This window comes from Epinephelus lanceolatus, chromosome 8 (assembly GCF_041903045.1).
Source record: "Epinephelus lanceolatus isolate andai-2023 chromosome 8, ASM4190304v1, whole genome shotgun sequence".
Classification (NCBI taxonomy): domain Eukaryota; kingdom Metazoa; phylum Chordata; class Actinopteri; order Perciformes; family Serranidae; genus Epinephelus; species Epinephelus lanceolatus.
In genome coordinates this window covers 2,051,046-2,065,288 of record NC_135741.1, presented here as the reverse complement: position 1 = coordinate 2,065,288, position 14,243 = coordinate 2,051,046, and positions in this window count along the sequence as shown.

Here is a 14,243-nt window from a genome sequence, read left to right as displayed (position 1 = left end):
AAGATCATTTAGAAAGTGTATGTAAAATGATTAATAAACTATTTACATGTCCATTTATGCATGCACTTACACATGCACATTCAGACATGTACTGATGGTTAGTGAATGTGTTAGTAGATGTTTTATTAAAAACTCACAAATTTCTTTTCCAATAGAGGTCCTATAAACAGTTATTAATACAGGAACTCATTAATTCAGGTCGTTAGGAAGCACTTACTACTCGTTAATTAAGTATTTTGTGTGAGCTCATCTAAAGTGAGCACTATCTATGCCTTATAAAGCATTTACAGATGAGATGTAAAGGCTGGGGATGCCTCAAGACTCACTGAAGTCTCAGTTATCTTAACAGACAAAGGAAAGACACAACACAAAGGGATATAGAACATATTGCATTAATATTTATTGCAACTTCTCAACATATTGTAACTGTACAACTGAACTGTTGATTTAAAAAGACGTACAAGCGTAAACATGGCTGAATAAAAAGTCGCCAACACCAACAGTGGATCACAGAAGTTTCAAGTGCTACAAATCAAATCCATATGTAAAATATAAAATGTTTCAATATCAAAAAATAAAGTCAGAAAATATGTCAGTGTCATAATTCAACATACATTTGAAATCCTATCTCAAAGAAACGTCTCAAAATTATTTGAGACAGACTCAACACATGATAAAATAATACAGGAAATGTCATTTCATGACGCTACAAAAACACAGTACACTGATTCCTTTGAATTTGTCTCAGCCATCTCCCACAGAAAGACAAATTCCTGCCAACAATGGTTAGTGGCTGCATATGACTACTTGTAGTTTCTGGAAATGTCAAATGTACCATCACGGTGTTTCTTTGCGAGCCATTCATTCCACTCAATCACTGAAAGGTGGTCAGAAAGCAAAGTGTCAGTGTGATTTCCCCTGAGCCTCCAGATCTGCTCCTTGTAGGATCTCCAGGCCCTCTCAAGATGCTGGGTATGGGCACCAGTTTGGGGATCTACATACCACCTGCTGTGGTTGACAGTGTGATGGTTGTACCCTAGTGCAGAGAGTACGCGATAGGCACGCCACCTGTAATGAACTGCATCCAGTTACTGAGGGAGACCTTTGAATGACTGAAGATTGGCTTGTGCCTGACACATATTTGTTTTTCTGTGTGCTGCTTGGCGACAGGTCCTATTTAAAAAGAACAGTAACATAAAATACTGTTTATTTAGGAAAGGGCTTCATGCAATACTATATGCTACAACACTATCTCTCACACACACACACACACACACACACACAGAGGTTTGGGTAGTAATGGTGTATAGTGGCTTCCTATGTCACTATCTGCGCACACTAGTGTGAAGGGCTTGTACGGTGCCAGTGTAGGCCCACAGGTGCTGGTGTCAGTGCACTAACACAGCAAACATGTCCAAACATTTGCTCTTCTTTGTGCTGATTTATTATGTACATCCAAGGCAAAGTATAGACTGTTTTACCCAATAATAACACGTTTCAATAATGACATACAAGGATAATCCGACCTGTGGCGTTACAGCCATGGCACGGTCAAAAACCGTATGGCTTCCCCAGCGTGCGCACCTGCGCTGATTAACCCACCTGACTATATAGACAGCAAACCACAAGCCTGAACAGATACTGCCACCTACTGGCACAAATGTGCACAACACCCACAAGCAAACAGAAAATGAACAATCTGGCTCCTACAAATGGTAAACAGTAAATTTAATCGAGATGACATCATCAGGTTACAAAACATAAGTAACTATAATCAGCTCAAATTACATTTAAAAAATGTGTAATTAGCTTGTAGTCAGTTACAAGGATTACTTGTTTGAATTGTGATTACATATCTAAAATATGGAAATTTTAAAATGATAAAACTGCACAGTACAGCTGTAGACGTTCATGCCAGCATATTTTTGTGAGGGTAATTTGATTTGACCAATTCTAAATGCTGGATATGTTCTACTGTAGCCTATAAGTAAGTAACTTACTCCTCTCAGGTTGCTAGCTTTTTAAATGGTGACTTTATTAATATATGTTGGGAATCAATGTTTGGTCCAAAAGGATTTAGATTAGATGACATGTTGTTTTGTTATCCAGTAGATAACATTACTAATTACATACATTGCATTGAATTTGTATTCAGTAACCTGATTACATCTCAAAGTAATCTGAGCCAAACCTGCACACAAATCAACACATAACTGCATATTCCTTTATATTTCTTACCAAGCATATACATCTCCACTGTTCGTCCTCCTTTTCAGTTTCATGTCCTGATAGCATATTCTGCATGGGACTTTTTTCTTTAGCAGTTTCCTCTTGTGAAGCCACTTTATGAGCTTCAGGACGTTTCTTTTCGAGGTTTCCTCATTAATAAGCTTCTTCAGTCGGTTGAATCTGCTCATTGTTTGCAACAACAAGAATGCATTAAACTGCGGTGATTTTATGAAGACATCCAGCGTTGTTATGATCTGGTCCGCTTCAGTACCCACAATCCCGCTTTCAACACGTCATGAAGGTGGGCCAAAGGAATCTGCTTCCACTACGTCATCAACTTGACAGTGGGAGGCGGCAACACTGAACGGGGAGCTGCTCCATGGAGAAGACGTGGAGCTGAGTGCAGCCAAGATTATGGAGAACTCCGATCAAACTCGAAGAGTCGGACTGACAACGATTTTTGTTCATATGAATGAATCACGTGTTCATATGAATGAATCACGTGTTCATATGAATGAATCACTTGTTCATATGAATGAATCACGTGTTCATATGAATGAATCACTTGTTCATATGAATGAATCACTTGTTCATATGAATGAATCACTTGTTCATATGAATGAATCACGTGTTCATATGAATGAGTCACTTGTTCATATGAATGAATCACTTGTTCATATGAATGAATCACGTGTTCATATGAATGAGTCACGTGTTCATATGAATGAATCACTTGTTCATATGAATGAATCACGTGTTCATATGAATGAATCACTTGTTCATATGAATGAATCACTTGTTCATATGAATGAATCACTTGTTCATATGAATGAATCACGTGTTCATATGAATGAGTCACTTGTTCATATGAATGAATCACTTGTTCATATGAATGAATCACTTGTTCATATGAATGAATCACGTGTTCATATGAATGAGTCACTTGTTCATATGAATGAATCACTTGTTCATATGAATGAATCACGTGTTCATATGAATGAGTCACTTGTTCATATGAATGAATCACGTGTTCATATGAATGAGTCACTTGTTCATATGAATGAATCACTTGTTCATATGAATGAATCACTTGTTCATATGAATGAGTCACTTGTTCATATGAATGAATCACGTGTTCATATGAATGAGTCACTTGTTCATATGAATGAATCACTTGTTCATATGAATGAGTCACTTGTTCATATGAATGAATCACGTGTTCATATGAATGAATCACGTGTTCATATGAATGAGTCACTTGTTCATATGAATGAATCACTTGTTCATATGAATGAGTCACTTGTTACAAGTTAAAAAAAAAACTCTTATAAAATATTTGATAGTGATTTTAATAATAATGATTATAATAATGTTAAATGCACCCCAAAGTGCTGTACTACATAAACTAAATTTCATGCACTGAGTGCTTCACACTACACATCAGGACTGCAGAGACTGTTGATGTTTTTAAGAGGAGGTTCAAGACTCACCTTTTTAATTTAGCTTTTAACTGATTTCTTTTACTCTTTTAATTCTTCTATTATATGTTCTTTTTACTTTCTAATGCTTTTAAATGATTTATTTTTAAATCTTTATGCATTTTATTATTATTAAGTTTCTAAATCTTCATTTATTTATTATTATTAATATTATTTTAATCTTGAACTCTTTAATTTTTCCTAATCTCCACACCATGTGTGGAGTCCACCCTGGTCTGTCTGGTCGGGGTGGTCTCTGTGGCGGCGCTCCCTGTGGCCGTGGGCTGTAGCGCCTCTCAGTGTGGATGGCTCCCCATAGGTGGTTCTTTCCTCACCTGGTTCCTCAGTGCCCAGCCATGTTATTGACTATATTGACTGTGTGTGTGTGTGTGTGTGTGTGTGTGTGTTTATATGTGGGGGTGGGAGGGGCGGGTTTTCAACATGTATGTATTATTTTTGTTTGTTTTTATTCTGTGAAGCACTTTGTGCTGCATTTTTAATGTATGAAAAGTGCTATACAAATAAAGTTTGTTTGATTGATTGATTGATTGTAAGTTTATTTTGAAAATATGCACGCAACGAGCAGAACCTGTACATTTCCTGTGAACACAGAAATGTGTTTGAAACAACACAATACATAATAGACATCAATTAAGAAGCCATACGTGAATGTCCAATACTGACGCAGGAGGGTACCTAGAGTGTCAGTTTTGAACCTGTAGGTCCACTGACAAAGTGTCAGTACTTGACGAGTTGGGATGAGAGCGGGTCAATCTTTGACGAAGCATCTGACATCTAAAACACGACAAGGAGCCCCAAAGAGACACAATAAAATGTTACCCATTATTACAGGCACTCATTTATAAGATGTCACAAGCCCAAAACATTTGAGAACCACCGGTTTAATCTTTAAGGATGTGTTGTATTTTATAATCCTATCACGTCATTTTAATGTAAAATATTTGACTTTAAAGTGACCAGCAGTTACCAGATAAATTTAGTTTGGTAAAAAGTACAATATTAACCTCTGAAATGTAGTGGAGTAGAAATAGAACGTAGAGTGAAATGAAAATACTCAAGTAAAGTAAAGTACATCAATTCTGTGTACTGTACTTGAGTCAACGCAGTTAGTCACTCTCCACCACGGGGCTGTCCCAACAGCTAGGCTACTTTAGCTTCAGTGCTAACCAGCTCAGATGAAGAGCAGCTGGTGAAAGATTCGTCATCATGTGTTGATGCTGTAAATATTAGATGTTGAATCAGGATTTTTGGTTTGCTTAGAGTTCAGGTGTCAGTCAGGTGTACTGCAGTGACTGTCTCCAGGTACACACAAGCACAATGATACCTGCTGTGGGGGAATTTTAATTTTTTATGTTGTGAGCGTGAACCATTGAACTTAAAATACAAAAACTGGTGGTGAGAACATGTGAGCTGAGATGTCAGGGTGAATGTGGGTGGGAAGTAGAGTGAAATCTGTGTTATCACCATTTATAAACTTTCCCAAAATCCCCAGACCCCAGAGGGACTGAGTGTTCAGAGTGGAGGTGAACACTCTGGGATGTATTGCTGTATTGACTGATGTCTGTTTGCTTCATTTTAATAATCACCAGTTTCTCTTTGTCTGTGTTGAGGTATGACAAGTTCAGCTACCGAGCAGTTTCCAGTAAGGCTCTGGGAAAGTCTCCCAACAACATGCAGCAGTACGTTTTCATCTACAGGTAAGACACAGTGCCGTGATCCACTTCTGTACCTGCTAGTTCAGGAAGAGGAACTCACCTGAGCACACCTGGGGCCGGATTAACAAACACTCCAAGAATACTCTAATAATAAACTTTGACCTCAGTGACGACGTGTGGTCGACCCAGTTGCTAGTCATGATACATTCTTTTAAAAGATGTGATTGGTCCCCACAGGTATGCCTGTTTTTGTGAGCCTGCAAGGCATGTTGCCAAATATGTTAGTGTCGTGATCACTTCTGTTTCTGGTGTTATGTCATCGGGTGGGAGCAAGCCACAACTTCTGGGGCTGAAAAAATGACGCCACCACCAAATGCCAAAAACTGCAGTTCCTCTAATGGCCACTTGAGGCTGGCTCCAAAACAGAGTCAATCAAGCCCGTTCTCATTCCAAAGTCGTCAAATACTGCCGCCTCTTCAGTGATTTCAGCACCAGACACGGACTCTGCGGTATGATACACCGCCAGGCGGCGTCAGTTTGCAACAAAACCAGACGGAACCTTTTATGGTGTTATGATACGCCACCTGGTGGATGGGTGGCACCTGTCGCAGCAGTATGAGACACTGGTGGATGGCGTCAGTTTGAAACGCTGCCCGCACATAGAATAAGGAGCTGGAAAGTCCCTAAAGGAAGCGGTGGTGGATGGATCCAACAAACCCTGGCCCTTACCTGGGAGCCTGGTCTTTGTTTCCATTGTAGAGCCAAACCATGATGTTTTTTCCTAAACCTAACCACACGCTTTTGTCATTGGTTGTGGCGTCCCGGAACGTCAAGAGCAGACACACAAGGATACCTTACAACCACTTTTTGGCTGAAGCAAAAGAGTGAATGACCCTTTCTAGAGCCAGTGTTTGGTTTGTCCATTCTGGGCTACTGTAGAAATATTGTGGTGCAACATAGCGATCTCTGTAGACGAAGACCTGCTCCCTGTGTGGATATAAATGTGTCATAACAAAAACACAACAATTCTTATTTTCAGTCAATCAATTTTATTTATAAAGCCCAATATCACAAATCACAATTTGCCTCACAGGGCTTTACAGCATACGGCATCCCTCTGTCCTTATGACCCTCACAGCGGATCAGGAAAAACTCCCCCAAAAAAACCCTTTAACGGGGAAAAAACGGTAGAAACCTCAGGAAGAGCAACTGAGGAGGGATCCCTCTTCCAGGACGGACAGACGTGCAATAGATGTCGTACAGAACAGATCAGCATAATAAATTAACAGTAATCCGCATGACACAATGAGACAGACAGAGAGAGAGAGAGAGAGAGAGAGAGATGCAGGACAGATGGTAATGATAATAGTTTATAACAACATTAAAGTAATAACATGTTGTTGGTATATATTAATATCTGATAGTATACATATGTGACAATAATCATATGTGTATAATAAATAACAGTAGACCTGAGAGACAGTGGAGCACAAAGGCTCCGGAGAAGAAGCCGAGTTAGTGACATGCAGTAACAGGACATGAGTGTTGCAAAGGAGAGAGAGAAGGAGAGAAGGTGCCCGGTGTATTATAGGGGGGTCCTCCGGCAGACTAGGCCTAAGTCAGCCTAACTAGGGGCTGGTACAGGGCAAGCCTGAGCCAGCCCTAACTATAAGCTTTATCAAAGAGGAAAGTCTTAAGTCTAATCTTAAATGTGGAGACGGTGTCTGCCTCCCGGACCGTAACAGGAAGATGATTCCACAGGAGAGGAGCCTGATAGCTGAAGGCTCTGGCTATTGATTATACACTAAAGAAAACCTACTTATTATATTATATTCGATTTCTGCTGATATTTCCTCCCAAATTCTGCACACTGGCTAAGATGCTTAATGAAAATTTTTCATCTTTACCAGGATCTTGTCTTAACTTTAAGGGCAAATTCATAGAAATTGTCTTAATTCTAAAAAATCTTCTTAGAATTTTGTCTAAGAAAATAATGTATGACATCGACATACCAGCAGAGTTCAACTTTTTGGTCGAGTATAAACCATCTTTTTTATAGAGGTTGTAAATCCTGCTCAAAATAATCAAATGCTTCCTCAAACTATGTATTTAGCAACCATTTCAGTGATAGACGTCTGATTTCAGATCAATTAATTTAATTGATTGTGATAAAAAAATAATTACTAAAGCCATGAATAACATACTAGCACAAATTCTACCAAATATCATCCATCACAATCAAACTGGATTTATACAAACAGATTTAAAAACTAATACGAGAACATGTCTGTCCTTAATACAGTTTGCAAAAAAGTATAAGAAGGAACTAACTCTAATGCTGTTGATGCAGAAAGAGCCTTCGATCGAGCTGAACTGACAATAAGACTGAAATGAAAACACATATACAGTCCGTCCTTTCTTCTTTTCCTCCACCAGCAAATCTGACCTCTGTGTCTTCTTCTGTCCAAACAGGATGGAGACAGTGAATGTGACAGATAAGCATCAGTACCAGAAGAAACAGTCGTTCGTCAGAGAGCCGTTCGCCGTTCACTTCCAAAGCAGCAAAATCGGTCAGTGGATGCAAAACACAACAGATTTCCCTTTTTTAGCCAAATTAGCTCAGTGATACAGGAGGACGTGTATACAGGATATGCAGAGGTGGAACAAACTACAGAAAAACCTGCCTTTTAAAAGTTCATAGTCTGCTGCCACAGAGGCTGATATGGTCCAGTCAGATGTGTGAGAGGACGCCTCTGTATGTCTGAATGGTCTTTGATGCTTCAGGTTCAATATCAGAGCTGATTCTAAACTTTTCAGAGGAGCTGTGATTGACTGACTTTCACTCTTCCTCCTTCCCTCTCTCCTCCCTCCCTTTCTTCCTTCTTTCTGTTCTGCAGCAATCAAGAACTTTATTTTGGTTGCCCTGCACACTGATCCCGGTCAGGCCGTCAAGGAGATCGACCGGCTCTACGACGTCTTTGTTGAAGTCAGCAAGAAATGGGAAAACCAGGTGAGGAAATGGGATTCGATGTGAAGGAAGAGTCTGCTGGTCAGAGCCTTCCAGACTAGGGCCATAATCACCTATTTCACATTTGAAGGGGTGGCCTTTTCTATCAACACCTTCTGCAACCCAACCCTCCAGGGGGGGTCTGGGGGAACATTTCAGAAACTGAACAGCTAAACTGACCATTTCAGAGCATTTGGAAACAGAAATCTGAGATCAGGGGTTCTCAAAGTTTTAATGACTGAGTTCCACTTTAGGGAGCCAACGTATAACTGAAGACAGCATGAGAAAAGTGCTCACACTGATTTTTTTATGACTTTGTAAATTACTCTGTTATGACGTACTAACACTTTACAATAACAGTAAGAGTCGACAGTGATGAAGCCTACGTCTGTGGTTCCCAACTGCTGGGTCACAGGTCCACTCTGAATGGACCGTGAGTGACTAACAAACATGTCAAGTTTGTTAATGACACACTTTATTTTTAAGTACAGTGAAGTTGTGGCACAGAGCTTTTATTCTGAAGTGCTGTTTCCTGCTATAGAGTGAGTGACTAACTGACAGCTACTTGACAGAAACAGCAAACAAGCTCAACGACAGAAGTGTGACGCTGAATATATTAAACTGTGTGGACCTTGAATTAATGACTACAGAGAAATCTGGACCCTGTGACTGGACCAGTTGGGAACCAATGGCCTACGTAACACTCATATTACATCACTGTCGGTTTAATGTGTCACAAAAGTAACGCATTACAGTAATGTATTACGTTATAGCTAGGGATGGGTCACGATTTTCGAATTTTCGAATAGTCGTTTTATTTTGAAAAATTGATTTTTTTAATGCGACTATTACTATTCGCCGTCTTATTTCCCCTCTTTATTTGACATGCAATTCAGCTCCTAACCACACGAGGGCAGTATAGGATTGCTACAGCGGTGTGAGATGGGCTACCAGCTAGTTTGATGCTCTTCTACAAACAGGAGAAACATGCAGAGACTACCAGAGTCATCAAAAAGTTCCGTGTGGAACAACTTCGACAAAATAAACGAAAATGAGGTGCAGGCAAAACTTGCGTATCACAAGTCTACAACAAGTATGCACAGTCATTTGAGAGTGAGGCATGCAGGAGGCGGCGAGGGACCGTACGGCCGGGCTCAGCGGCGCGACACGTCTGCAGCACGACTTCTATTTTTGTCGCGCTACGCTCCCCTACGCGACCCTCCAGCAGATAAAAACTACATGAAATAGTGTGCTAAACGAGCACAATGTGTTTTTAAATGAATAAACCATTATCAGAGGTGATATGTGATGATTTTTTTTCACGCATTTACCCATGTTTATCCGTGACATTGTGTAAATGTCCGTGGTGGACATTTGAAAGCGAGTAGATGACAAACAGTACAGTAAACTTGTAGATAACTCAAATATATGTAATAACTTAGGTGGAAAATGCTTTAACATTTCATGCAGCCTACATGCAGCCTCTCGGCTCAGCAAACGGTAAACAACCCCGCTGGCTTCTCTACGTGTCGCTTCCATACGCAGTCAGTGGAGCCCAAATGAATACGCCGCGACGCTACGCTGTACGTTTGCAGCCGGTCGAGCCCGGCCGTAATGATGAATGGATCTCTGTGTGCGTGGCTCTGGGGAGGGGGGGGGGGGGTGATTATTTGAAAAATCGTCGAATACTTGCCATGATTTTCGAATAGTGTTTTTGCTTGTGCTGCCCATCCCTAGTTATAGCAGTAACAGAGTAGAGTAACACATTACCAGCAGGATGTGGGGTAATATTATCACATTCACAATGTCACATAATGCGTTACCATCTGAAATAAACTGTTTATTGACTTCATCGTTCATTCACCCACACTGATCCACATCGCTCCACTTGCACCAGTGCGTCACCAGAAAAACATCCCCCCAAGGTTGTTGTGTGTTGTCATGTCACCACAGACTATAGAAGGGTGCCAGTGGTCGGCACATCCGGGTGACGCTGTACTGTGTGTGATCAGGTTCAGTGTGTTTCCATTAATATAATGTCCTCAGCGTATCCCACTCTTCTTCTGCGTCCTAAGGCTGCCTGAAAGCAGCGGAGATAAGGAGCTGGACTCCAGTTTGTTTTCTTCTCATCCTGGTGATCGGCACATCTGGGTGATGTTAGTATATGTTGGGTGTGTTTCCATTCACATCTCCTACAGCTGCAGAGCAACACTGATATGCACACATGCACAAACAGGACCTTTTACATGCATTAAATGGAGAGATGTCAGAGTGAGGGGGCTGCCCATGAACTTGCCCAACACTGTATTACAGTCTTAGTTTCCACTTTTTAATATGTTTAAAACTAATCAAGCAGTGAGACAGTAAAGTGTTTGACTCTGCTCGTACCTTCAAACAGCAGTCGAGCAACAGTTTGAACCAGTCGCGATAATAATAGCGATTGTGTGTGTTTGTGTAGAATGTGATGTTCCTGGGAGATTTCCACGCCGGCTGTGCCCACATGACGCGAGCTGACAAGAAAAAGATCAGACTGTTCACCAACTCCAGTTTTTTCTGGCTGATCGGAGACAAAGTGGACACCACCGTCACCGAGGACACCACCTGTGCTTATGACAGGTAGGTGTGACAGAGACAGACGACAGGAGGGGAAGAGGAACGAAGACAGAAATGAGTGGGTGAGAGGGAGGACGTGAGGAGAGAAGCTTGAGATGTGAAGAAGGACATGAAGGGAATCTGCTATGTTTTTGCATAGTTTTGAATATCTGGATATTTTTTTAGCCCCAGATTTCAGCTGACACTTTTCATGTGTGTGTGTGTCTGTGTGTGGCAGGATTGTGGTACATGGGAAATCCTTCCTGAGGGCCATCACTCCGTTCTCTGCAAAAGTCTTCAACTATGTCAAAGAATTCAAACTCACCAAGGCCAAGGTTTGTCTGTTTGTCTGTATCTGTGTGTCTAAAGCCCCGTTTTCACCGAGCAGTCAGATTCAGTTCAGTTTGGCTTGTTTGGCTTTTTTTCTGTCTCCACAGTGTAAAGTTGTGGATGGTCCCAACAGAAGCGTTCCTTAGCGTCCCCATGTTTGGTCCCCCCTCTGTTGGGGTACCTAGCACACAGATCTGGTACTAAAAGGTGGAGCTAGAAACCCTGCAGTCTGATTGGTCAGTAGAGGACGCTCACTCTGGTTTTATGTAACCTCTGTTCATACATCAGTAAACTACAACTATAAAATGAAAGAGAAAAAAATAACTTCATTCACTGGGCCGACTGCCGGCAACTTTTAAGGTGGAACGTTAACTTGTAATGTTACTCAATGCATGAGTTGATGACGTGAATCCATCAGCACACCTTAAATTTCACTGTGACAACTTTGACCATCACTTTAGTTTTTATATGACACACACTTTTAGTAATGACTTTAAAAATATAGATGAATTTGGAGCGGATTATGTGAAGGTCATATATTCTAATCCTCACTTCCTGTGGGCTACAGCAACACTAAACCCCTGAGCTTGCCTGAGAAGGACTAAATGCACAAAGCTGCTATTTTTAAATATCCCATGGAGAGAGACTCTCACTGCAGCCTGTTCTATTTTGTTGTGAAAATGTCGGTGCGGTAGAAACTCTAAACAGACCGAGGGTCTAGGTACCATGTCTGAAGGGTTACTGTTGGTTCCAAAGGTGCTGGACTGAAAGGGTTTGGTGGAGACGAGTCTTTAGTGTCTGTTTTCCTTCTTTTTTAACGACATGACTGTATTGAAATACAAACCTACATTGCTCTAAGGACGACACCGTCCCTTTGTCAGTCTGTTAGTCCAGCACTGTGTTTCAGACTGAAGTGTCTCAACATCTGTTGAGGTGATTGTGATGAAATGTGGTTCATCCCTTATGTTTCCCCTTTGATAATAAACTGTAATAACTTTGTTGATCCTCTCACTACATCCAGCACCATCATCAGGTCAATATTTTCATGTGTCCAACACTTTGGTTTATGACCAAATACCTGCAGAGCTAACAACATTCCCATCAGCTCAAACCAATCAGCAGTGACTCGACATCTCTCTCGACAAGCTTTGATTGGCTTAAGTGTTTTTCCACCCAGTGAGCACAACAAGCTTTTAAATTGCAAAAAACAGAATCTTAGGTGAGGGCAGTGACTTAAGCTGGGCAGACACCATGCGTTTTTATTCATCTTGCACATTGTGTTTACTCACATTGCACATTTTAATCAGCCTGTCTGCACAACCAGAACCTGCGACCTTCTATACTCTCGCTGTAGGGATCAGTCGACCAGCACGGGACTCTTGGTTGGTGTTGCCCCGTCACAGGTTTATTACAGTTCATTCAAACGAGAGCTGTGACCTCAAGAATCTTAACAAAGAGAGAAAAATGCAGAGATCTTCTATGAACGGAAAGTAAGAAGAAAAAAGACAAATCCGGAGCCACAGGTGAAAGATACAGTCTGTTCTGTAGTGAAGTTCAGTTTAATATCACAGCAGTCTAATTTAATATTTTTATTGATATTAAAACAAGCTCATCGCAGTTTCTAACTTTTTTAGTTTAGTTAATGCCAGTGTTGATCAGATGTCGTGACCTCAAACTGCTCATCGAATTACCACCGATCTGACAGAAACTTGGCCTTACTCTGAATTCGGAGCCAGTCCAGTAAGAGAGGCTCACACTGCCTCAGCATTAACTGTGAACATCTGTTGTTGCTTCATCTTTCCTTTAAAGTTTCATCTTTTTGTTTAAATGCTCTGCAGTTTTTCATGTTTAACTCCATAATGCACACAGAAACAGGTCGACTGTGATGGACCTGTTGTTTGACTCTGTGCTCTGTTGCTTCTGTCTGCCAGGCGCTGGCGTTAAGCAACAACTACCCGCTGGAGGTGAGACTAAAGAACTCTGCCCTTCTCCTTCAGGCCACGCCCCTCCTGATCCTCCTGAGTGTCTCTGTGATCATTCAGTCCTTCCTGTGATCGTCTGCATCAGTCTTGAGGTGTAACTGCTCTAAAAGCCTTTTGTCATCCAGAGAGTCGTCGATACTTTGAACCATGTTAGAAGAAACTAGATCTCTCACAGTAATCAAAGTAACACAGAGTTTCTAATAGATGTTTGAGTTTACCTGGATTATTGTGTCATGTGACTAAAGTAAAGCTGACTGAGCCCATATCACAAAATTTGGTTTCAGTCTGACACCAAGTAATACAGGGCAAGATATTGATACCAATACTTTCTTATTATTAAAAGCTACTTATATACTTTTATATAGCGGAGAGCAGCGCGTCGTGACTTATGAGGTGAATAATCAGTCCGTTAAAGTAACAGCTAATGGCGACCAAGATTGACTAAGATATTATTAACTAGGCTACTACCTGAATAATCCTCACCTCAGCCTCTTTGACGCGGTGCACTGTGCATGCTCAGCGGTATGTGGAGAAGCAAAGAGTACATGCATTAAATGTGTTTAGGCAACACGTTCTCATCCCAAGTCGTCACATGCCTGCCCCTCATTGAAATGACTGAGTCACCGTACGGCAGTGTGACAGCAGCTTAAGGTACCAGAGTGCATTAAACAAAGCATCAAAATAGAGCTTGTTTATCAAAACAGTTGCCAGAGGAGGATCCCCCAGGGTCCTCTGACAGGCGTCCGGCCTCGGCCCAAAATGTTGTCAAATCCCAGAAACACCCCTGCGGACATGTGCACGACCGCTGATTGGCCCCTGACCTCCTGGCAAAACAAGCCAAGCATCCCTGTACTAGAGTCTGCAAACACTGAATTAAATCATGACTTTGGAGACCTAAACATGACCATCATTTATTATCTCCACATTATAAAGGGCATGCCAAAATACA